At 45.4% G+C, this 25,132-nt stretch overlaps 1 protein-coding gene across 1 annotated transcript in view; it reads left to right on the plus strand.

The window, feature by feature from the left end:
- The first annotated feature begins 270 nt into the window (after positions 1-270).
- PDE8A (phosphodiesterase 8A) overlaps positions 271-25,132 on the plus strand; it is a 163,420-nt gene continuing 138,558 nt past the window's right edge. Inside the window, exon 1 of the transcript XR_013929602.1 lies at positions 271-1,046. The gene's annotated coding sequence lies outside the window, so the exon portion shown is untranslated. The remainder of the gene's footprint in view (positions 1,047-25,132) is intronic.

Consider the following 25,132-nt stretch of genomic DNA (forward strand, 5'->3'; position numbering starts at 1 on the left):
CTTTTGAGAGTGGAGCTTTTTTAAGCTTAGCATGTGGCAAGTGGATGTCTGGCTGTCCCCTGGACGGGAGCTCATGGTGTGTGCTGCAGGGGTGACCCACCCAGCCTGCTAGGCCACACAGGTCTGCTCAGCCTTGGGGAGATGTGCGTGGGGGTCCCAACAGGGTCTGCTCAGCCTTGCGGAGATGTGCGTGGGGGTCCCAACAGGGTCTGCTCAGCCTTGCGGAGATGTGCGTGGGGGTCCCAACAGGGTCTGCTCAGCCTTGCGGAGATGTGCGTGGGGGTCCCAACAGGGTCTGCTCAGCCTTGGGGAGACGTGTGGAGGGGTCCCGAAGGGATTTACAAACAGAACTTTGTGGTTTTGCATGTGGCCCACACGTGTGTGCTAAGAGCTTTGTATCTATCAAAATGAATGTATCTCGGCTCTGCCAGCCCCCTGCCGTCTTCTCCGAGTTTCTTTCATCTAATAACAATATTTATCCACCCAAGCAATAAGTTGAATGTAAGTTGGCTTTATTACTGTAGTGACATGGAACGGTTGGTTGCTGGGTGACCTTGCTTCTGATTTTATGGTCTAGGCCAGCTCCCGCAGCAGAGAGGTGTGGCCACACATTGCACTCTGTTGTCACGCTTCTCCTGATGATCAGAGGTTCAGTGTCCGTGCTCCTACAGTGCCCGGGAAGCTGTAAACTTTTGCTATTTGTTATGTGAAAACCTGGATCTGCAAGGAAGGTCTGAGAGAGATAAACGACTGACAAGATGAGCTATCAAGGCTTAAAAGAAAGGTCAGGCTCTGTGAAATCCAGCGAGGAAGCGGGATCTGCAACCTTGGATTAGACCAGTGACCATAAAACTGACGTGTGGCTTTCTGCAAGGCTTTCACAAACTGGGATACTAGAGGCTGCATGGTTTGGTTTGGTTTTACCCGGAGGGTGATTTAATGTTTTTCCTTGGAAACCAAAGTTTTGCAACTAACCAGACATGGAAGAAAATGAAGGAGCAGATATTTTGGAAGCCATCCCTGTCTCTAATGGTCCTTGGTGCAAGGTGAGGACTTCCTCCCCCTGCCCGTGTCGTCCCCATCCCCCGTCCCCCCCCCTCCCATTTACAGAAAATGTTATCTCTTTCTGGTGTTTACAAGTGACTTCAGTAACCCATTGCCCTTGGACCAGACTGAACGCAACCTCTGCATCAGCCTTTGTAAACAACTTCAGAAATTCCTCAGAGCAAGGTTGTGCTAAACATTAGAAATAGAAATCAAATGGTAATGTGTGTGGTTAAGCGACTGTCATCCACCTCACTGGCAGTTTCAAATACCTGAGTAACTACAGGTTTCTGTGCTGTGGAAACTACCAAAATAGTTTTCTTAGGCACTTGGAAAATCCAGAAACTTCTTATAATTTTAGCAAAGCTACTGCTTTAAGATTTGCAGGTCAAACGTGTTTAGTACAACCACAGCAAGCATAGGGTAAGATAAGCATTAACTTGGGCAAACAAATTGACAACTTAACTGCATGGAACTCGATGTCCAACAGCAAACTCCTCGTATTCTCCCAGAGCTCACTGGAGAGCATTTAACCTTCCTAATGGGTCAGCTGTGCTTCTTGTCAAATACCGAACAGTGACAGTGACGTTGGCAGATTGTTTTCTGTTTGCTTGTGTCTGTAATTTGATCTCATGTAACAACATTGTCCTCAGCTCACATATAACCACAGGGGCAACTCTGACATCCTGTCTGAAAAAAAACTTTGTTGTTTCCTGTGCTTGAAATTTGAAAGATTTCCAATTTGGACAGGTTAGCATGTTTATATTATTCTCATCCTGTTATATGAAATTAAATTATTAGGTTTTTGAGAGCTGGGCTTTCTACTTCCATTTTGGTTTCTCAAAAAATAGTGGGGGTTTTTTGTCTTCACAAATGTTGGAGTGGACTGGTGGAAGTTTTGCTATTGCCTCTGCTGTGCCAGGATTTCAGTCCAGACATTCATGCTTTGGAGAAAGTCTCTGGGAGATCATGTCAGGAATGTGCCAGTTTAGATTGTAGCTCAGAATTGCCTTTTCTTGATAGGCGTTACTGGAAATTAAGACAGAGAACTTAGGAAACTGGCAATCTGCAAAATACATTTCCCACTTGTTAAAAAATACACAGAAATGTGTGTATCTAATGAAAACATGTTTGGTTTCAAGACCTGGTCAAGCCAAAGAAAAAATCACCTTGTCCTGTTGGAACATCTGCTCGGCATTGATCTCCTGTTGCCATCTCCCACAGTACTGCCCAGCCAGTTGTTCTCACTGGTGCTTAGGGTCCTTCACTTGAGTATCTCCAACAAAAATATGCATCACTCTTGCATTTTCTGTTTGCTATTTTTACTGTTTACAGAGTTGGATAGTCAGTTAAAAGGCAGAAGCAAGCAACACTCAAACAAAACCCCCCAAAAAAGTAAAAAGGGATGAAACAATGAGAGCAGTTTGTAAACATTGAGGCTGAAAATTATTCACCCCAAATATTTGGCAAGTGGGCAACAATAAGAAAATACATTCACAGAACTCTAGACCAGTTGCAATCAAAACGTCTGTGTTTTCATAGTATATATTACTCATCTCGGATCCTGATTTCTGTGGAGGCGGAGAGTTAGAAACTGATTTCTGGAAGTAGTGTGCAGCTGTACCCCTTGCTCCGTCAATTTTTTCTACATCTGCAAGTGTGCCTTGTTTCAAGGATATTGGCACTTATTTAGACACCAAGCTTTCAGTTCATGGGAGCCTGGACAGGATGCATGGTTGTGGCAGGAAAGAATATATCGAATAATAATATGCACTTTCTCGTGGCCTAACAGTTCACAGAATTGGTGAAGCTTTACATACCACTGTTTCATGGCTTATAGAATATGGTTTTCCTTCTGTAAACCTGGGATTTTCTAGTTTTTCCTTTTAAAACTGTAAAAAACTTCTCCCCTGGGAAAAACCTAGAAGATTTTTTCAAATTTTAGTTACATTGGTTGCAGTCTTAACAATTTTGCTTCAATGTGATAACATATTTTTCTCAAAAAATATTGAGAAATAATATTGATAATAGCTCATTAACCAGCCGTTCAGCAACTGCCTTCACATTTTTTTCAAGTGCAAATTTGTGTTTGCAAATAATTTTGCATCTTATTGTGGGTACAAATGTTACTCATTAGAACCCCTTTGCTGGCATCCCAAAATGTGGCGATTGAAGATCCAGCTACAAATGTTTGTGTTTGTGTTCCTTGTCTTAGTGTTTAGTTTAAGGAGGTTCGATCTTGTTTCGAGATGCAAGTGAAAGTGTGTTGATGTCCTTTTATTTGTGTTTATTATAAAATCACAAAATATCGTCATTTTCTGTAAGGAGACTGGGGAGGGCTCGTGCTGTGACTCAGCACAGAGACGTGCAGGCGGGCTGGCTGGCACCAGCGCCAGCAAGGCCTTGCTTTCATAGAATTTTAAATGCACTTGTAGGTTTTTAAATAAAACGAAGCTAGTTAGTTATTAACTTGCAGAAATATCTGATTTTAGAGAACTGAAGATTACAAAACAAACTGGATTTTCACCAACTCCTGAAGGGCAAACAGTACACTGCATCGGGCGGGGGAGGCGGGGAGAATTTGCCTCCCTGCCCTGTGTTTGTGTGAAGCTTTTTTGCTCTCATAGTACTTGATGTAAATGTTAATTAGCACTCCGGGGGAAATGTGTTAACAAATGTACCTTTGACACAGGTCCACAGCTACGCTTTGCTCTGTAGCTGCAGGCTGGAAAGATTAGCTGGCATGGTAGCTTGTGCTGCTTTTGAGGAAACCCTTCAAATGGGAGTTGAGTGGAGACTGCTGAACACTTGGGCTCTGCCTGCTCTGCTGCAGCTCAGGCTGTGCTTGCTGCTCTGCAGATGCGCCACGTAAAATGTAAGCACTTGTAAGAAATAAGAGCAAACTCCTAGAAAAGGGATACTTCTAGCCATGAACAGTCTGCGGATAAGTCTGCCTGGGCTATGTCTTCCATGTGATGAGGAAAAACCAGTGTCTTGACTTAGCACAGACTTCATGGCAAAAACTATTCCTTCTCCCTCCAGTGCTGATCTTGATTAGCAATAAATATGGGTGGTAAAGTCATTACTGTAAGCTGTTAGAGTAGAAGGGTAACAGTAATGCATTCATAAACACATTTACCTCATCACTGCACTTCTTTCCCTTTCCATAAACAGCAGGTCAGAGATTCAGAAATGGAAATAATTTGCAGGGTGGGATTTTTCAGCAGTGTTCAAACCTGCCTTAACTCAGGTTAACATACGGATATTGTGGTGGTGTCTGGCCAGATTAATTCCTGAACCTGCCATGACTTCTGTGAAAACATACGCAGAGCTACTTTTCAAGATTTGGCTTGTTCAACTGTTCGTTGCTGTGCAGCATCAAATCCTGATTTCTCCCTGATGAGGAATAGCTCATTTTTAAGATGCTTACAGTGAGAAAAGTCCAAGGTTATGAACAGCTCTCTGGAAACGACATCGGTAATTGCAGACCAGCCCCTTGTGAGCCTGGTCTGGGATTTGTACTAGCAATGGCAAACCCTGCAGTGTGAGAGTGCCTGTGCCTCTAGGAGCAAAGGGCAGCACTGCTGTTGGCAGTCCTCCCCTCCCCTGGAGTCCGATGTCTTGTGAAGGATGCTGGGGTTACAACACGTCTCTTAATCAGCTGGTCTGACTGGGACACCCCTCTTGCGTCTCCCTCAATGTGTTCTTGCAAGAAGGCTACCTTAAACATTTTTCCCTTCATGTAAAATGCTTTCTTTCTGATTTTTATGGTCCTGTGGGGAGTTCCAGGCCTGTGAGCCGACTGTTGCTGGTGTGGGGCCATCAGCCTCTGTTTCAGAGCTGACACTGAGGATTTTCAGAGACTTCAGCAAGGAGGACAAGGGTGGGCAAAATGTGGGCCAGCATGTGCCTGGGTAAGGGGTGGCCCACATGGCATGGTGCGGGCCCCCAGGCAAGCCTGACCTGTAAGTCAGCCATGGAGAAGCACCGCTGCTTTCTGCTCACACATCTCCAGGTGGTGGGAGCCAGGCTGCACAGATTGTACTTGGGCTGCCTGTCTCAGCCGTGCCTTCAGCTTGGCTTTGCCCGTCGCCTGTGGTCTGGGGCAGCCGTGGGGTGGTTTTCTGGCCGAGGGAGTTCATGTGAGCACTCTTATTTTGAAGTGCAGGTGAAAGAAACACCAATCTTCTCCACAGTGGGAGATCTCCTCGCTTTGAATCGCTGCTAGATAAATGTGGCCTTGACTCGGTAAAATATGTGCAAAACTACTGGATGGAAGCCCTCTGGCACAGTGCTCTACAAGGATACTGCTGCTCAGGAGGAGAGTTTTATTATGTTTCACACTGCTCCTCTCCTTGCCTCTGCAGGGAGCCCCACCTGAGCAAACAGCCCCCCAGCCGCGGTCACACCGAGCTGCCCAAACCTACTGCGCGGTGAGGCACCGAGCGGGGACGGGGGGCTGCGAAGGCACCCACCACCCCACGGCACAGAGTGCCTGAGCCTGCCCTGGAGCGTGCTGCTGCTCTGTTGATGCCATCAGCCCCTCCGTGCACATGGCTGGATTTTGGCCTCATCCTGTCAGCCCGTGCAGTGGTGACAGAGGTCAGACCTGAGCTACGCTGGTTGGTGCTGTGGATGTGTTAACTTGCTTTATTAAGAGTGATGGGCTGGGTTAGAGTCAGGCCCCGCTCCTCCTGAAAAATTCGGTGTGGGGGATGCTGGGCGCTGGGTTTGGCTGCCTACAAGCACTGGTACCTGGCATGCTGCCTGTGACACGGGTTTTTCCTAAGGCACCAGGGCCTGAGATCCCTGCCCAGGCCTATTTCTGCTTAAAGCCAAGTGCTTTCACCCCGAGCAGGCGTGCGGCAGGGCTGTGCGGCAGGGCGGTGCGGCAGGGCGGTGCGGCAGGGCGGTGCGGCAGGGCGGTGCGGCGGAGCAGCGAAGCCCCAGCAGACAGACACCTCCTTCCCCTGTGGGCTGTGGCACGAGGTGTCTCTGCCTCCCCCCAGCCTGCCCCTGGCCCTGGGAGGAGATAGCGTGTGCCACCTCCAAAGTCACGCTGGGGGAGAGGTCACAACCAGACTGCCTGCTTCCGTGTCCCATGGTGGTGGCAAAAGACAGAAGTTAATTTTTATTAAACCAATTCTTCTGTAAGTAGCCCCCCCCCCCCAACTGCAATTAGTCTTCTCAGCTGTTATATTTCTGCCATTGGTTTCTATATTCATAAATTCTCGTCTGCAGAATTTTAGCAAAAATAGATACACCAGTCAGCAACTGTCCAAGATCACATAAAAATTGAAACTTTAAGGACAACAGTTCCACCCACAGGGTTGCTGTCTATCTGACTGGCTTTGGTTTTAGCTCTTTTTCACTCCTCAGCACCCAGCCCTGGGTTAAAATTCAGTTGCTTAAAAGGAAAACATACAAGAAATGCAGAATTCTTGTTGACCCAACAATTGAAAGAAACATCACAACATTCCCTGAATCAACAGATGGCAATTTTCAAAACAAAATCTGAAAAGCAGCCAGAAGCTTATAAGGCAGGACATGACACTACGGCCAAAAGGAGACCTTGAATCTTCCCTGCCTGAACTGTGGGGACGAGCTGGGAGCTCTGTCTGACGTTAGCTTGTGTCTCAGAAGAGCAGCTTGTGCATGAACCTACCTGCATTGCAGTTAGGAAATTTAATTATTGTTTCCACAGTAGCCCTCACAGAGTACCCTCTGCATGAAATATGCGTTCATACGTGATATGTCCCATAATTTTTTTTATGTTTCCGCATATGGAGTTAAGGTTAATGTTCCATACACTGTGGACAAATAGTAGTTGCCATGGGTACCATAGCCTTGAATTTCCCATCTCCTGAGTGATTAAATTCCCCACCTTAATTTTACTTTATTGGTTTATTTCTGTAACTCCTTATTTCCTTGGTTTGCTCTCCTTGAGAGAGGAAAGCAGGACATTTCACAGGCTGCTTATATCTTCTCAGGCTTTTGCATTTTGCGCACCGGTTTCGGGGGAAATTGTGGGTGGTTTTTTACAAGGTATATCGAACAGTGGGAAACACACTGGAGTGACACCCATCACCCCAGAGGTTATGTGAGCCCTGGGCTCTGCAGTGGATACCCCGACTTCTTAAAGCCTCTGCTGCTGGAGAGCCCGCAGCCTTGCTGGGCAGCCCACTCCAACGCTTTGATAGCTTCGGCATTGAAGTGTTTCTTCCTGCTGTGCTGTCTCCAGGCTGCGTGAGCCTCCTCTTCTCCTCCACAGTAGCCTAATGCCGGTAACAGCCAGAGCAAGCAGCCACCCCGCCTGCTGGGATTCACATCGGGAATCTCAGGAGAAATCTGATGGGGCTTGAGAGTTTTTGTCTCAGGTCCTATGATAACAAAAGGGCTACATTTCTCTGATGGGATCTGGGGGCCTTCGCAACACTGCTAGCTGCTCTCTCAGTGCCTTACAAACTGCCCAGGTGTTTAGGTTTATTCCATAATCCTAGCCCTCCATGAAATGGCATAAAATAATATTGAAATGGGAACCACAAGCTATAAAAACATAGCTCTAGTTGGTAAGTAAAATGAATAAGTAGCTGTTAAATGCAAAATGAAAAGGCACAAAAGGACACTGAGAACTTTTGCTGTTTAATCTGAAGTGTTCTATAAATAAAGCTAGGTTGCTACATATTGACAAAATTGGTCACCCCTAATTTAAGGCATGTCATAGGCAGTGGAAAAAGTGTCCTGTAGACCTGACTAATGTGGGTGGAAATAGAGAGCAATTTGGAAAAGTAATGATATAATGCCAGCATTGTAACTGCAGACCCTGCACGCTGGACGTCAGTGCCGTCAGCCGAACAGCACTTTTCTCCAACAACCATTTATGGTAATTGAGGTCTATTAACTGACACTGTTTACTTTGAAGTCATGATAATTAAAGCTAGAGTGTCATCTGCATTGTAATTAACATGCTCCTCTGCAACTAATTCGTTCTGACAGTATAGATTAATGATGGTAAATGACCAGCAAGGATTTATCATGAGATTATTCTTCATTCTACAGGCTGCCTCAGACAATTACAGGAAGGGATTGTTAAGTTTAGGCTATTGTCCTGGTGTAATCATGCATGTTCATTCTTAGCTTTGTTTTGATGTAAAACCCATCCAAGGCTTCGTAAAGACTCAGTTATGGTCTCTAACAGGCTGAGCCACACTCGAAAATGAGGGAGAGGGAGGCACAGGCTGCTGATACTGCTTGGATTTTTCAGTATCCCAGTGCTTGTAGTCCCTGCTGGTATCAGTAGGAGCTGGGACTGGCCAGTATTTCTGCAAATCAGATGCTTTTGCAAATGTAATTCTGTTGGGAGGTTGGGCAACAGGGTCAGCTGTGCAGTGAGGTGCCTATCTGGGGCTGGGCAGCCTTGTCTGCCAGCAGTGCTCTTCACCCGTGGCAGTGCTGAGGTCTCCTGGCACCTTGGGGAGGAAGGACCTTTTCCTCTGAAGCGTGCTACAGGGCCGTGGTAACTCAGCAGTCCTGTCTGCCAAGAACTGCCGTGCATCTAAGCAATAGCCTCAAGACTGGGCAGTATTTTGAATGACCGAAACACACTATACACAGGAGATGCCCCCACAAAACGAAGGCACTGAGTTCCCTGCAAGCTTAGAGCCTCAGGGGGTTTCACTAGTCCGGCTTGCAAAATCTTGACTTTCAAGCCAAACCGGTCACAGCCTGGGGGACAGCACCATGTCATGCTAAGAAGAAAGTAATGAAAAATGATGTAAATGAATTTAATTTTTCCAAAGCATATAAGGCACTCAAATCTCTGGTTACTTCTTGCAAAAAGTAGTTTCATCATTGCCTTTTCTTATAATAGCTTCGTTGTGTACACAAGGACTTAACCTGGCTTATTTAAACTGCATCACATATTGCTGCAAGAATACCTGATTAACAAGATGATCAAAGTGTGCTGTTCCACGTGTCAATCAATAGGAATTAATATGCAGGAGCCTAGTCCAAATATGTGAGATTATAATGGAGATTTGGTTTTCTTTGTAGTGAAGTGTTGCTGTGTGAGCAAACAAGTGCTAATATGATGAGCTGAGCTCCACTGCCTCCCCTCCCTAAGGCTGGCATTTTTCTTACTCCTTGCCTGTTCCCCCATTTGTACCAATCCCGACCACCCTCTTAGGTGCAGTGAAGCTCCTTCGTGTTTGCAGCAGAGGTCTGTGATTTTTTCTTATAAAAAGAGGTGAAACGGCGGTGTCGCACAAATGCACGGCAGTGGTATTTTACCAGCAGCCGCTATCTGAGTGTGATAGGGGTTGGCGTTTTCCCCGGATGCATGCACAAGCCCTGTCCTGGGAATTAGGCTGCAAATCAACTCCCATAGCTTGCAGCAGGTACGGATCACAGGCCTAACCATTTATTCCTTAAAACAGATAGGGCGCAGAGAGGATTTGAGTTGACCACATAGTCAAGGGAAAGCAGTTGTCCAGATACCTCTTCTCAGCCAGACCCTGGCTTGCTTTTCCTTGCAGACTAGGTGGGCCAGAAGGAAACTGGTGAATGTAGCCTCTGGGTTGAATGGGCTGATTCCTACATGACTACGATAAGGACCTCTGGCAGAATGCACAGCAAAACAGCTTCTCTCTAGTGGCACAGTAATGTGCTGCAGTACCAGGAACAGCTTGTTTTGGGTACAGAAGGTGACTTTGTGGGCTCTGTTGCACCCTGTGTGCCTTGCTTTTCCTTTTTGCTCCTGACAGGAGCAAAGGGAAGGTGAGGAGAGTGGGATGATGGAGTTAAGAAAAAAGCCTGCAACTAACCAAGCAACTAACAACTGAAAAGAATTGGGGATTTTGAAATGTGCTTCTTTTAACTGTCAGGATGAGCATTTTCTTAATAAGAGTAGTAAAAGCCTTAATAATTTTTCTTCAGGAAAAGTTTGCTGGATGGGAACATTTTGACCAGCTCTATCAGAGACTGATATACTAAGAGGAATCAGAGGTTTGTTTAGCAGATAACTCCAAGACTCTTAGTCTTAAAACAGGTAGATTGTCCCCTGGGCCCAGCCTACCTCGGCAAGAGCAGTTTTATAGTTGAGCAGGTCTGCTGTGCACCATGAGGTCACCCCGCCAGGGTCCCAGGCACAGCAGGCTGTGCGCTAACGAATGTGCCTGGAACGTAGACGGGCAGGCGGCATGGAGAGAGCACCTGGCCACCACAAAGCCTGCAGGTGCTCAGAGCTCGCTTCCCTCTGTCCCCCGGGATGTTCCTGGGGGTGCCCTTCCAACCTCCTGTCTGTCCCACCAACCTCTGCAGCACCTTTTGCAGCGCTGGCCATGAGCGTGCAGTTGGCCAAAGCTGTCAGCAACCCAAATGGAAATGGACTGGAGTCGGTCAGGTGTAGCTGATCCGTTGGCGTCGTGTGCTCCCACACCAGCCCAAGCACAAGGCTTAACTGCAAGTGGGTTTAGTGTTTATAGGAAAATATTGCTCTGCTTTGCCCGTATAGCCCTGGGGACGCTAGCTCGATCCTGGTGGCGGCTGGTTGTGCAGCGGTGCTCCTTCTGCTACTTCTCTCTGCTCTCTTCTGAACAGTTTCTCTTCTACCAGTAACCACACAGGATGGGTAAATAGATCTGGAGAAACAAGGAAGGTGGAGAAAGAATGAAAAAGCAGAAACACCTCTTCTTTTTTCTTTTTCTTTTTCTTTTTTTTTTTTAATAATTTTTTTGTGTGTGCTTCTTCTTTCCCCTTGAAACAAAATCTATTGGGAAATGGGTGTATCTGAACTGTCCCTCCTTCCCCAACCTCAGAGAGATGGTGACGAGGTGGCTTTGGCGGGGAGGAGCATGTGGATGAAAGAGGAGGTCTCTGGGGCATCATGGCCATGGAAACACACAAAGTTGGCGTTAGTGTTTGTTATTGTTGGCTGCAGAGACGCCTGCTTTGCACCTTCAGCCCTGCAGAGACTGGGGTACATCTGAAAGGGCTTATCAGCTTTGCAGCTTTTCCCCTGTGAGTAAGAAAATAGGGGCTGGGAGCAGAGCTGGATGAATGGTAAGTTTTTTTGTTTGCTCTCTGATCCCTCCCTCTCAAATATAAAAAATAAGCAGAAGTCTAATGAAACTAAAAGCAGAGGTTCCTTTGGAGAAAATTGACAGGGTTTAGGAGGAAAATTCTTAAATTTTGCAAATTGTTTTTATCCAGTCCCAAACAGAATGCCTCATGTTGCTTTATAAGCTGTATATTTTTGTCCCCTTTCATTCTGGAAAAGGAAAAAATCAAACCCGAACCATTTCATTTAGAAAATACCAAAGCAAAACATTTCAGAGAATCATAGAATAGTTGAGGTTGGAAGCGACCTCTGGAGATCATGTAGTCCAACCCCTCTGCTCAAAGCATGTTTGGATATGCTATACATTTCTGTTTTGAATTTTTGTCTGTATTCACAATAATTTCCCAAATTTGGCTTGAATTTCCAAACAGACCTGGTACCTCACAAATTGTATTTTGGGGGTCAGCTTAATACTTACTGATTTTTTTATTCTCTTAGGCTTCTGTTTGGGATATCTATGTCCTTTCTGCGAGGCTGGCAGTGTCTTCAGACTCCATATACATAGTGTTTCCCATATGTCATGGATTTCACAGAGCTCCTCTGTTCTTCTTCCACATAGTTTATATAGCCTACAAGTGTCTGACTTCATGTTTGCTTATTACAGCACACTTCTTACTTGTGACTTAAAAAGATGTGGACACTCATGGGAGCAAAACATCAGTACTTGTCATGAAAATTAGTAATATACTGTCTGGTTGGCTTCCTACCTATGCCCGTACATAGAATCATAGAACCATTTAGGTTGAAAAAGACCTTTAAGATCATCGAGTCCAACCGTAAACCCAACACTGCCAAGTCCACCACTAAACCATGTTCTTAACATCTCAAAATGCTGATCCATGTCTGCCAATGATTTACTAAAAGGACAAAGTAGTATCTGTCATTTATCCACTAACTTTTTTTGGCCAGGTTTAAAAAAAAAAAGGGGGGGGGGGGGGGGAGGGGAGGGCCCGGAAGAAGGACTGATAGCACATAAAGAGCAGCTGATGACCCAGAAAAATGAATGGCTAGGATGCTTCACACTTGGATGTCCCCTGAAGTTTACATAAAGCCTAATAAAAGGTTGTGTTGGGAAAGTAATTTGTTGGTGCCCACGACAGGGTCACCCACGTGCCTGTGGGGTTTGACACCTGCATTCTTACCAGCTGGGGGTGAATGAGCAGAGCTGCCATTTTGGCAGAGATTTTTAATGATGATTGGTGTGATTTGGACACTGGCTGGAGCAATAAAATTGGGTTTGTTACATTTGTTGTCATGAGGTGCTGTGGACAGGACTGAGGAGCTGTCTTCCACATCTGTATGCTAAGTGTGTGAATGTAAAGCTCATGTGAAGGAAACCTTTACGCTTGCTTCCAGTACGGCATGAAACTTGTCCACTCTTTGTGAAATGGAAAGACAATAATGGCTCTGTCAGAAAATGCAACTCAGCCTTTTTTTTTTTTCTTTCTTCCTTCTATCAAGGATTTTAATTTCCTTTTCTGCCTTTTCTTACTGCATATCATAAAACTGGGCTAAAACTCAGGGGTTTCTTTACAAAACTATTCCCTCATGCTTTCAGCTGGAGCAATTTTCCAGCATTTACATGAGCTCACATAATGTTAGTCTGACTCTAAATAAGATTTTCCAGAGTTGGCTGAAGGTTTTGGCTTAGTTCTAGAATAAACTGTTTCGGAAAACTTTCTGGAGTGGATTCTGGATAACCTGGCACCATTTCAAGGATTAAAAAGTCATGCATAATTCACCTTTCAAAACACTCAAGGCTTTTAAATTTCTCACCCCAGAAAATATCTTACTTCTCATCAAACATCAGCTGTTTCCAATTGCTTCATTCTATTTTGGTCACCTATTCTCTTTTTTCCTTCCCATGCATGACTAAATATCTCCTCTAAATCAACTTGAAGCAATTCGTTTTTCCATTCATCCATTTGGTTCTGCTGGTTTCTTTCGCCGTTGGAATGCTTCATGAATGTCATACATTGAAGGAGCAATATCATCTGTGCAGTCCTGAGTGCGGGAGTACTTGGCACCAGTTCTGCAGCTTAATATGTGAAAGACACAAAGACAGCTGCCAGTTTCTGCGTGTTTTAACTGGTTTAGTTTCTGCAGCTCTGAGCAGAAATGCTGAGGCCGTGGCAGCCACACACAACAGCATGATACCCAGGTCCGTGGTCTCACGGTGAGGATGCCAGCTCCTGAACCAGTGGGACTAATTCTGTCTCAGCCCAGCACTAAGCTCAAGCAAACCAGCCCTTTTGAGAGTTAGACACACTTTGCCTAGAGGCCAGGCCACGCTGCTCCAGCTGTGCTGCTCATGAGTTATTCCTGAGCTGTCTCTGTGCAGCACTTGGCTGATGGTTTGGATGTGCTGGCTTGCTCAAAGCAACGGCACAGGCATCTGTGTTCTCTTGCCTGGTGTGGCTGTGGTATAAGAAATAGGCTACATTACATGTAGGTGACTGGATCTCCTGTTAAAAGTGCAGTGAGGTGCATGCCACATTCTTGTGTCCGTGCAAGTCCTGCATTGAACTTCAGTGACCAAAGAAGTGTTGCTGCTTCGCAGTCTGGCCAGCTCTGCAGCACCTAAATGCAAACTTGCATTTGCCTTGGTGTGTATAGCTGGCAAGCACATGTGCTGCTCTTCAGTAACCTTGTTTTGTTGCCCTCAAATCAGAATGAAATTTCTCCAACCTTTGATCTCTTGTATAATATACAAACATCCACCAGATTTCTGATCAATGCATATGTGACACATGCATTTTGCTTTCAGTTGACAAACACAGAAGCTGAAATTATTCAGAAGAAATAAATATCAAGTCCAAGCATAGGAAAGGGTTTGTTTTATTTTGCGTTTCTTTTTTGGGTAAAGAAAAGAATATGCTGGAGACAGATTTGACAAAGTGAATGATCCAGGTTTTCATGGCAATTGCATCCCATCTCTAGCTGCTGTAGTCATGGCTGATCTAAGCTACGCTGTGTGCTGTGAGGGAAGGAGTCGGGTTCAGGCCTGCCAGAAGGCCCCAAGCACTAAACCTTTCTGTCCAGAGTGGGATATGTAAAACTACAGTTCCCCAGGATTGCCGCCAAATGACTAATCTTGGACACTTTCAGGCATTCCAGCATGTCTGGTTAGTGGTTGCTCTAGCCATCCTATCGTGTTTTTGGGAACCAAATGTCTTGCACGCTAAAGCAAGGTGCGTATTATACAAGGGGTGCCTATAATGGATTTAGATAGAGTTAGTAGCCAGCACACAGCGGCTTTACATCAAAGATAGCCATGTGAAGAGGGAGCACTGTGTATGTATCAAAGCCAGAGACACAGGAGAATCAGACCCCTTTCTACATAGTTTACTTAGGAGTCATGTGAAGGGGAGGGATAGGAAGGAGAGATTTTTAAACACTGAGTGAATTAATTAGTTCATCAACTTCTGTTTTCATTTCCATGCAAGTGACAACTACCTGTTATGGCCAGAGGTGAGCTAACGAGACAGTGCTCTGCAGTAAGCCACTGCTCAGACAAGCATTGCATTATTTACAGTAAAAAAAAGCTCATGTTTTCTGCAGAGAGATCCCAAGCTCATAGACTACTCTGTTCCATAACCTTGCCTGTCCAATTTACTAACGGACTCCCTAAAACTGGACTAACTGTGGTGAGGTTCACAGAGCTGTCTCAGGGCATACTCCAATGGGCATTCAAACATCATGTTATAGGATTTTCCTTTTTGTTTAAATTGCAACCTATATTTCAAAAATCACTATATGCAGACACTGATCATCTACTGTACATAGCTTGAATGCCTAAATGTAGCCAGTACATCTGCCAGAGGCTACTCCTAGTTCATGTGAATGCTCCTTGGGGTTTCACTGTACCTCTTACTTCAGTGATAAATTATTAGGGTTTCCAAAGGTTAATCATAAGTGCTCTGCAGAGGAGATGTCCTGTCCAGATAGTACGGTTTCCTTTTAATTGTCTTTTTAAATCTAGCTTTGTTATTATACTGTGGGGTAACAGGCCAAAGGTGGCACTGTGCAGGCTGTGTGGATGAGAGTTAATTGTGCTACAAGATTTTCCTTTTGATTCTGCTTTTTCATCTAAACACTCCTGACTCCTTTCTCCCCTTATATAGAAGCCCTTTGCCTCGTATCTCCTGTTTGCCATCAGTGCTTGATGGGCTTGGTCAGGTCACAGTACTCGCCTGTCTGACTGAGACAGCACGGGCAGCCGAGAGGAATGAGCTGACCTCTGTTGCAGCCGGTTGTGTGAGAAGGTGGCCATGCACCGGTGAAATCGGGCTCCCAGACCCAGCTAATACACAGCATTGCCGTGTCTTTGTAGGTAACACTGAATCTTCTTATAAATGTGTTAAATTTTGTGGTTACATGAATCTATTGTCTTTGCGGAGAATTACAATTCGTAACCTGTTGTACCAGTGCAAGAAGCTGTTGTCATGTTCTAACATGTTCCCCTAAAATACCAGGTGTTTACACAGAGGAGGCTTAAAAGCTCTTTGTCAGGGTCCATCCACCCTGGCTAGCTAAGCCCAATTTTAAACTCATACAGCTCAATACTCATGAAACACACTTTAAAAGAGGACTGAATCGCTGCTGTAAGTGGCAAGAATTAAGGGGAGTTGATGGCTGTGGATGCGACCCAGCAGTTCCCTGACAGGATGTGGCAGGGTTGGGGATTGTCCCCCTGAGCGCTGTGCCCAGGGCAGTGCAGCGAGCCATCCCAAGCGTCGGACAGCCCGCTCGGTCCTCCTGGCTGCACTCTGCACCAGGAAGGGGAGGGAGCGCTCCAGCTGCATCCGGCACGTCTGTCTGGCCACAGGAGGCCCTTGAAGTACAGAACAAAATAAATTCCCTCAACCCCAGCAATTTTCTCCAAAGCGGATCAGCAGGCGGCAGGCCTATGTTCTGTGGCTTGCAGCGGGCACTGGTGAGTGTCCCAAGATGCCTGCGTTCTGATGACTATATCCCAGAGACATGTCTCTGGTGTTTTCCTCTGCCCACAAACAACATTGGAAAGACATCACATAGAGGAAATGTTCTCCAAATTATCTCCAATGGCTTCAGTGGAGTTGCTTCTGAGCCCAGAGCTCCTTGTCTGGGTACCAGCATCTGAGCACTCCAGGCGATTTGGCTGCAGTGAGCCATAAGCAGGCTGGGAGAGACCCTGCCAGCACACCTCTGTGCCTGTTGCTCCTCTCACCAGAAGTGCTGCTCTTGAAGTCCTTCTTGAATAGGAATCCAATTGTTATGCAGAAAATGCCAACAGTTCAATGCTCAAACAAGAATTAGGAAGCCTTTTAAATCAGCAGAGTTAAGAAAATAGATGGAGGTGAGAACTGGTTCCTTGTACAGCTGCAGGGAGGTTCTCTGTGGGTTTCTGAGCTTCCCTAGAAATGTCATGTTATTCCCCATATACGAGTCAGATAATGAGTAAGCCCACCGCACGTCTCCCCAGCTCCTTTTCTGCAGGGGTTCCCATTTGTAACACAGCTGGGAGACATTCCTTTCTAGGGGCAAACCTGCTCTGCTGAATGCCGTCTCACTTGACTGTTACTAGCATTTTCATGATAAATTGACCATCAGAGAATGGTCAGAGAAGACCATCAGCTCTTAAATAACTGTCAGAAAGTTGTTGTGTTTAAAGCCTTCCGGATGATCATTAGACAGTTCAAACCCGTGGCTGGCACCAAGTGGGTTTTTGCTGGTGCTGACCAAGATGTGCTAACTCTGGGAGAGGCAAAGCTTTCCTGCGGAATCATAGGTTATGTTAGAAGTACTTTAAGAATATGGAATTTTACTTGGCTATATTAACTGTCTTGAATATATGACTTCCCAGAAACCACTGGAGTTTCAAAAGGTGGATACTGTGGCGAAGGGGTCAGATTGCAGCCTTACTTTCAGGCAGTGACAAACACTTCCTAGGTGACTTAGGGCAAGTCACTCAATTTATATTTTTGCATCTGTAAGGAATTAGAATCATAAATCAACTAATTGTGATGTGTTTCAGTATGTCTGTGATAGGGCCATATAACTTCAGCTAAATCAAAGTTTAATTTTTATTTGCTGCTCAAGAGATAAAAGAAAGCAGTATAGCAACTGTTCTAGAAGAAAGCCAAGGTTTCTGTAATCTCTTAAGTTCTTTTTTCAATGAAGCAGTTAACAAAGCTTGGATGCAGTGTATTCTGATGTGCATAATTTAGCTGAACACTTTGAATTCTTTTAGTTATATGGCTCCGGTCTGTCTGTTTTTGTTTTACCTTTTTTCCACTGCTGAGCTCCGTAATTGCTCCTTTTAGCCACAGTCACCTAAGGTCAGGCTGTACCTTGCTAAGGAGCCGAACTGCAAACAAGGCTAACTAAATCACGTGTCTCCAGCCCATTCCTGTTATTAATCGTCCCAAGTTCTGGGCCTAGCACTTGGCAGAGCAACAAAAGTAGACTTTTTATCAGAAGTTCACAGTCTCCTCCAGTGGAGGATGAGCGGGGTAGTTCCTATCTTTTTTTTAAGAAGGTTTTAATATGGGAGCTACCTCAAATTTATTTCAATAATGAAGAGGGAACAACTGTATTTGAAGACCAGTGTTTGTGCAGTGTGAATTTAGTCTGATAAAATTATGTTTCACTTCCCAAAACATCTTTCAGAGTGCTTGCATTAGTAAATATACTGTCATTTTAACAAGTATGGTGCTGGCTTTAAGCTGATGAGAAAATGGCCAAAGTACGTGCAGTTTATACTCTGACAGGAACGTATTCTAGGTACATGAGGGAAAATGCTTACAATATATTTATGAAAAATAGACTAATACTTCTGAGACACAGGGTGAGGAGTTACTCAGCATGCTTTGGAATGGCTTGTTGTGTTCAGGCGTCCCCCAGAGTCGCTGTGACAGCATGCAAACTGTTTTGTTTGGTACTGGAGTGGTAGAGCCCTGCAGCCCAGCTGAGCCTGTGATCAACTGTTGAATAAGAAGTAGCGGCATCCACAAAAAGTCCATAAAATATAAAGCAGAAATGATTAGTGTTTGACAGAGAGGAAAGGGAGTTCAAAGAATGCTTCTGCTGAGGGCTGGAGATTGTAATGACATCCACACACCTGAAGAGCAACATCTAACAGCAGCCTGCTTGCTTAGAAATAGCTGAACTGTATTATCACCTGCAATGACATTGAAGTATAGTTTCCAAGACTGTACCCCTACTAGATTGCCCTAAACAATTCTGGGGAATTTAGCACATCCATCTCTTCCTCTAATAGGCAAAATCTTTAGGACTAACAGGAAGCTTTTAAAAATGTGGCTAATGCTGTGTTAAGATTAATTTTGCAGCATTGTGCTAATGTACAAGAAACTGAAACTAAAGGCAGAGAACAGAAGTGCAGGTGGCTGATCTAATGGAGTTCTCTGTGCTAATGAAAATGCAAAACTACAATAAACGGTCAAATAAAGAAAAGCAAATCTGATTTTAGATTATCTTAGTTTGCCTAAGTGCCATGTTGTGACCACGAAGGAGACCTTTAAGAGGCATTCTGGGTACTAACCTCACTGCATTGGAGATATGAAATCAGCAGGTGTGAAAGTCTGGGGTTTCTTGGAAAGTAATCTTGCGGTGAGAAAATGCCTCCTGTTTGACCAGCACTAAAAGCCTGTGACTGAGGCTTGAATCAACAAGCTATTAAGGGCTGCAGTGAGGTGATGCCACCGTGCTGCTCAGGAGGAGCTTACAGCTCCTCCCAGTGCACCTGCCCAGGATGCTCCAGCAGCCCTGGCTGTATTTTAGGGTCCTTTGTATCCCAGAGAGTCACCTTTTGGGGATGTCTCACTTCTTTCTTCACCACTGTAAGGAACACCCAACACAGCTAGCCAGCAAAGGGATAAACAACAATGTGTTTTACAAAGCACATGCAATCAAAGGATCTTACCTAATCCTGTGTGTCAGTGATTTCTGAGTCTCTAATGTTGTAGGTAATTCATACAGTGATGAATATCTCTAACGACCATTATAGGTTAGTGCCTTTTTTCCAGTCTGAAATGTGCAACAACTTGCACTGCCAGTCAGGAAAAGTTTGTATTTCTCTGGTTTGTTTGGTAAAACCAGTGTCTGTGTGAAAGAAATTGATGTATTGTACGCCACATGTACACTTACAGCTTCTCTCCAAGCACAGCAGTTCCAAAAAGCCCTTGTATGCTAACTTTCCCCTGTTATTTAGCTTATAATATTAATTAAAACTTGAACGGAAATGCTATGAAGGATGGGTTTTACTATATTGCTTTTTTCTTAATTTGTTTTTCTTTTTGATCATCTGTTACATGTGAGGTGAAATACCTCACAGCTGGACACATAGTTTCAGCTGTGAGATGCCTCCAGGTTTTTTTGGGGGGTGGGTTGTTTTGTTTTGTTTTTTTTTGTAAATGGGCAATCAGTTTAAAAATCAAATACTGTTTGGCAATGGGGCCTTGCCCTGCATCCTTTCATTGCTGCTGCTCCAAGGCAGGGGGAAAATTGGGACTGGGCTTTGCCTAGACACTGAACTGTCTGTGTAAGAGACCTGTTATGTCTCCCCTCACTCCATCTCTGTGGGGCATTTGGTAGAGAGCTGAATGTTGCAGTGCTCAGTCAGTGGCAGGTATGAGTTCAGGGTAATCTGCTGCTATTTTGGGGGGAAACCTGCAAAAGGCAGCGAATGTGTCATGGTGTCCCTCTCCCAAAGCTTCTTAGAAATCCCCCTTAGGTGGGGAGAGCGACCCAGGGCAGAGGCCCCAGCAAGGCTTGCCCACCCGTGCATGATGTGTGGGCTAGTTGGGGCACCAAGTGAAAAGTGAGCAAGAAAGGTGGCAGCTCTGGGTGCAGCAAATGGGGAATAACGCCCCGTGCCAGCCCTAAAGGAGTCTCTGGATAACCAGCAGCAGCTGAGTAGCTGAGTACCACACAGCTGCCATCACTGCAGCACAAGCCTGCATACACACACAACCTGCTGTGGGTAAGCTGAATTTAGAGTGTTATCGCTTGCAGTATTTTTCTTGAGTACCTCTGTTTCTCCCCAGTGGAAAACTGATGATGCTGGGATCTGCTGTTGCTGATGAAAACAAGCATGTCTGTGTTTGGAAAAAGATTTTGTAGTGGGGTTATTTCAAGTGTTTTAGAAAGTGTCTTATGTAGCAGATGTCCTTCCTTTTTTTCTTCTCACTTTACCCCTCTCTCTCAAAAGGCTACATAGCTTTTCCCATGTGAATCTATGAAATGGACAGTTACTAACATAGTTTCCTTTTAAAAAGATAATCACTTTAGATCAGATTTTGAAGTCCTCAGGACTATGAGCTTTTTTTTTGAAAAAGTGGTTATTTCTTTTGGTACGTAAGACTGTCAAAGGGAAGATGTGATTTTTAGGTGTTTATACCAGCTGAGCAAGAGGGAAGTGGTCTGCCTGGGGGTCTGAAGAGATGTCATTTGCATGGGATGATCCTGACCTTCTCAAAGACTCTGATGCTTGCCTAATGAACTTCCAGGAGTGCAAGGAGATGAACACATCTTCCATTGTTTTGTCCATATTGGTTTACTTGTTGTGGTAGTGAATTGAAAAGTGGTTGTTCTGACTTGGTTGTTTAAATCCTTTGCAAAGCTAATCTGTGCACTGGTTTCCTCTGAAACTCCCTGAAACCAGAAGTGTAAACCAGAATAGGGCTGTGGAGAAAGGTGGGTTTAGCACTTGTGGCATGTGAGATATAAAGGAAGGAGTGGCCACCACCGAAGTGTGAGGGGCCTTTCTGCAAAGGGCTAGGAAGTAAAACTGTGTATCAAGGAGACAAAGAGATGGGATCACAGCTTATTTCAAGTAAGCGGAGGTTAAAAACCCTCTGAACAGAGGATGAGGAGCCCACTCGCTTGGGCACAGTTAAGTACAGACCCAGGAGATGTTGCCAGGGCGGATATAAACCATGAGATCAGCCTCCCCCAGTTCATCAGATCAGCCCCTGCCCCGTACATTTGGAGTCTCTCATGAGTTTAAAGGACATATTTTAAAACTATTTTTCAGCTCCGTTCCCAAACCATTTTGGTGACTTCTTTTTTTTTTTTTAATGCTTGCTATTGTGACTGCTACAGAGCCTGTCAGCCCCTGCAGCACCCAGCTGTGCTGGCTGCAACCATAATTCACAGAAACTGCCAAGTGCTGTTCTGCTTAATATGACAGATCCTTCCGTGATAGCTGTGCTACAGCCAGCCCTGGTGAGCGTGTTGGGAAGGATGGTGCCCATGTGGGTAAGATTTATGTTTGTTAGTGGTGTGGTGAGTGAGCCTGCAAGCGTTGCTTTCCCCTTTTCAAAAACTCAGAAGATTTATCTCCCCCACACATCCTGAGTCTGCCTCTTTTATTTTTTTAATAGCTGTCCCCAGAAAACTGACATGGTTGGGTTCCTCCACCTGCCCTCAGTGTGGTTTCTCCTTATCTCTCCCAAAAATTGTAATCTCCTCTTGCAATTCATGTGGTGTTGCTCTTCCTGCTGCTCAGCTGGACATGCAGACAGCTGTAAAATGAAGTTTACAAGACTCATGATCTACGAGCACTGTGCCATGGCACTGCAGAGGTCGGATTCTTGTACATTGCTCCTTACAGCTGTCTGCACACAGAGCTGCATGCAGGCAAGTGGCAAGGAACACGACTTCCCTGATGGGAGCTTACAGAAACAAGAATACGGTTGGAGAAATAGGGTGAATCATGAATGAAACATTACTCACAGAGCCTGATTGCAATGTAAGAACTGGATGCAAAGCATTCCTGGAAATAGGGGTACATTTGGAGAAAGTAATGAATTGCACAATCATTTCTGTGTTATCTGTTTGATGGTAGAGTATGCTTCTCTCTGTTAATTAAGGGTTCAGCTACTTGCAGATGTAAGGATACTGCCTGGCTCCACAGAAGGACCTAACATCAGGGAAGGATTGTACGTAGTTGGATATAACCGAGTGTATTTAATTAAAGGTATCGGTTTGGCCCAAAGAAAGGAAATGTACTTGAGAATACAGCTAACAGCTGTTAAGTATTCAGATGATGTCCTGTTCCCTGTCTTATATTCAGACATGTTTGTAGGATTAATTTCTCAGATGTTTGAGTGATCTAGGAACATAAATCTCACAGCCAATACATGGGATTCTTTGCTATTGTGAATATATAATAAATTACTGCTCAGGACGACCACGGATGATGGATCTGTTCCTTAAATAATAAATTCAGCAACCATGAAAGCCATCTGTTTCGCAGGTGTACAGCATGTCTTAAAGAGTAATTGTGGAGAGTTTTTCAGGTCCTGCTGCTGCCATGCTGCAGGGGTAAGTTTCCAGCTCTGTATTTTGTTGTTCTCTTTGCCACTCTTACTTCATCCGTCTCTGAGAAAGGTTAAGGATGCAAGTCTGTGGTTTTGAAAGTCTATCTTGAGTGAGTCTTCCCTCATTAGCCTGAACTGATCTGCTGCTGCTGGAGTAGGCTGGCAAAGACTAAGAGCTTGTCCTTCTAGCTTTGATGACCAAAGAAACCTGACCTACTGATGGAGTTGCTTGTTTCTTTTACTGGTTTTTCTTTTGCTTTCTCTTACTGGATCCAGGCAGGCCACAATGTGATATAGGGTGTTATGGCATCAGGAACCAGTTTAGGAGTCTGACAGGTCCTGAGGCTGGGGGTCACTCTTGGGCTGGGCCAGAGGCTGGCTAGTTAAGAGATGGGATCCAATACCCTTGGGAAGCAGAGGGACAACAGGCAGCAAGGCCTGTAGGGTGCAAGAACTGGATATAACACTCCACCTAAGTGGGATCAGTTTTCTAGCAGAAGGACCAGTTCTCATCTTTGGTTTAGAAAATCACAAACTGAAAGGATTGCATCTAAATGAATGTAAGTTAGCTTAAAAATACTTGGGAAGAGAGAAGGGAAAATTCTCCAACAGGGGAACAGCTAATTCTATGGTCACAGCTGGCTGGATGGCACTGTGTATCCAGATAGATAATCCTGCTTGAGAAGCACAGGATAATTACAGGGGAGTGGGTGGGGACGACAGTGCTTTGTTCCTCCCTTCCCCACAAATTTTTTGGCTGACTTGAGGCGAGGCCAGGCGGTGGGAGCTGTTGGAGGCTGCTTTGGCAGCTCACAGAGTGCTCCTCCCTCCCGCTGAGTTCTGGGGTTGGCCCTGCTGGAGCAGCTGGGTGTTTGTGCACCATCCTGTGGGTGCTGATCCCCCAGGCTGTGCAGGGTTCCCCTGCTCAGGGTCTGGAAGGACGAGGCTTAAGTGGTGGTCTTCTCTAGGTAGTGAGGACTTAGCCACTTGGGAAGAGAGGACTGGGAGGGAGAGGAAAACCTGTGAGACTAGGATAGTGGTAAGGGCTCTGTAATGTGCTCTGGTCCCAGATCAGTCCAAGGATCTGTACCCACAGTGTCTAGAGAGATCAGCAATGCTGTGGGTGTCAGTCTCAGCTGCCCCCAGATCCAGTCTGCTCCTTTGGGGCAGAGGAGACTCAGAGAAACCATGCTCTCACCCCTTTTCCCTGCTTATGCCTTGCTCCACTGAAGTCAGGCTTCCTCTAAGCCTGCTGTAAGCCAGCAGCAGCAGAAGCCCCATGCCCAGCCACTGCAGTTGGGTGGCAGAGAGATCGGGTCACCTTCGCTCTGCATCTGCTGTGCAAGCAGATGTTGCTCTTGGTTGACTTGGGGAGAGCCTACAGAAAACAAAGTAGAGAAGGTATAATGCTGGAGGATGCTTGAGAAGTGTTGGACAGATGGACAGTTGTGAAACCAGAAAAAATGGGGGGCTTTTGTGGGAGATTTGAGGGGGCTGACTGAGCTTTTGGGAGATCATAGAGGCGAGAATTGGTTTGGGGCTGGGTGAAGGCTTTGATCTGGTGGAGGGAAATGGCAAGAGAAAGCAAATGACAGAAGGGGTACTTAGGAGGAAACAAAAGGATTTGAGGAAAAGGTAGGAAGAAGAAAGGGAGACAAATCTTTAGGATGGAATGGGGCTAGGAAAGACACTTCCACATTGTGGGACAGCAAAGAGGGTAATCAAAGTGGAAAGAAGGTACAGTGGAGATGGGTGTTACATTTTACTCCCAGAAATAGTGTCTGTCCTGCTGATCACTGAGCAGCAGTGAGTATGATGTGTAAACTACAGCTGCAAAAGCCATTTTGACACCAGTTATGACAATGAAGCTTGTACGTACATGAAGTATCTGAGCTTTAGACTTGAATATCTTTGGTGCTAGAGTTGAAAAAGTTGCTGACTTAAGACTGTCTTGAAGGCCCTGATTTCCAAGCGGTACAGACAGTTGTCTGTGTTCTGCAATTGCAATTACGCAACAGCAGCAAGCAGCCAGCCTGCCAGACCTTCAGAGCAGCACTTCTGTCAATTGCGTTGGGGTTTTTCAGGACATCACGAAAACGATGCAGAAAACAAACCCACTGTACTTCTCTACATTCCAGGGGCTGGAGATGATCTGCTTCATGGAAAATTTTAGACTTGTCTCGTGTCACCTGAAAATGCCCAGTTCCAGGATACCTGTTACTTACACACAGACAAGCAGATGTACTGTACTGTGTCCTGCTCGGGGTGTGTAATGCTGATACTAACCTGTGGCTAAGGCAGATTGTGGCCCCTCTTTTCTCTTCTAGAATACCTTGGGTCTGGAGAGACGAGCTCGGTCACAGCTTTCATGTGTCAGTAGTTAGCAGTGTCGAGTCCCTTCAGCTGTTTGTGTGCTGGCACATTTTCCACAGTTCCACCTTTCCCTCCCCACCGCCCCCTCCGCTGGCCTAAGGACCAGCAGGATTGCCTAACTTTTCAGAAGGCCAAAAGACACAGTTGGAACATACAGCTGACTTGGGGGGAGAAGCAATTAAAACCACACAGAGTAATCTCATCTCCAGATTGCTGCCTTGTGCAGGACTGCAGGCACACTTGCAGTGCCATTGCTGAACAAGCATTTTTTCAA

Source organism: Falco punctatus (assembly GCF_963210335.1).
Source record: "Falco punctatus genome assembly, chromosome: 7".
NCBI lineage: Eukaryota > Metazoa > Chordata > Aves > Falconiformes > Falconidae > Falco > Falco punctatus.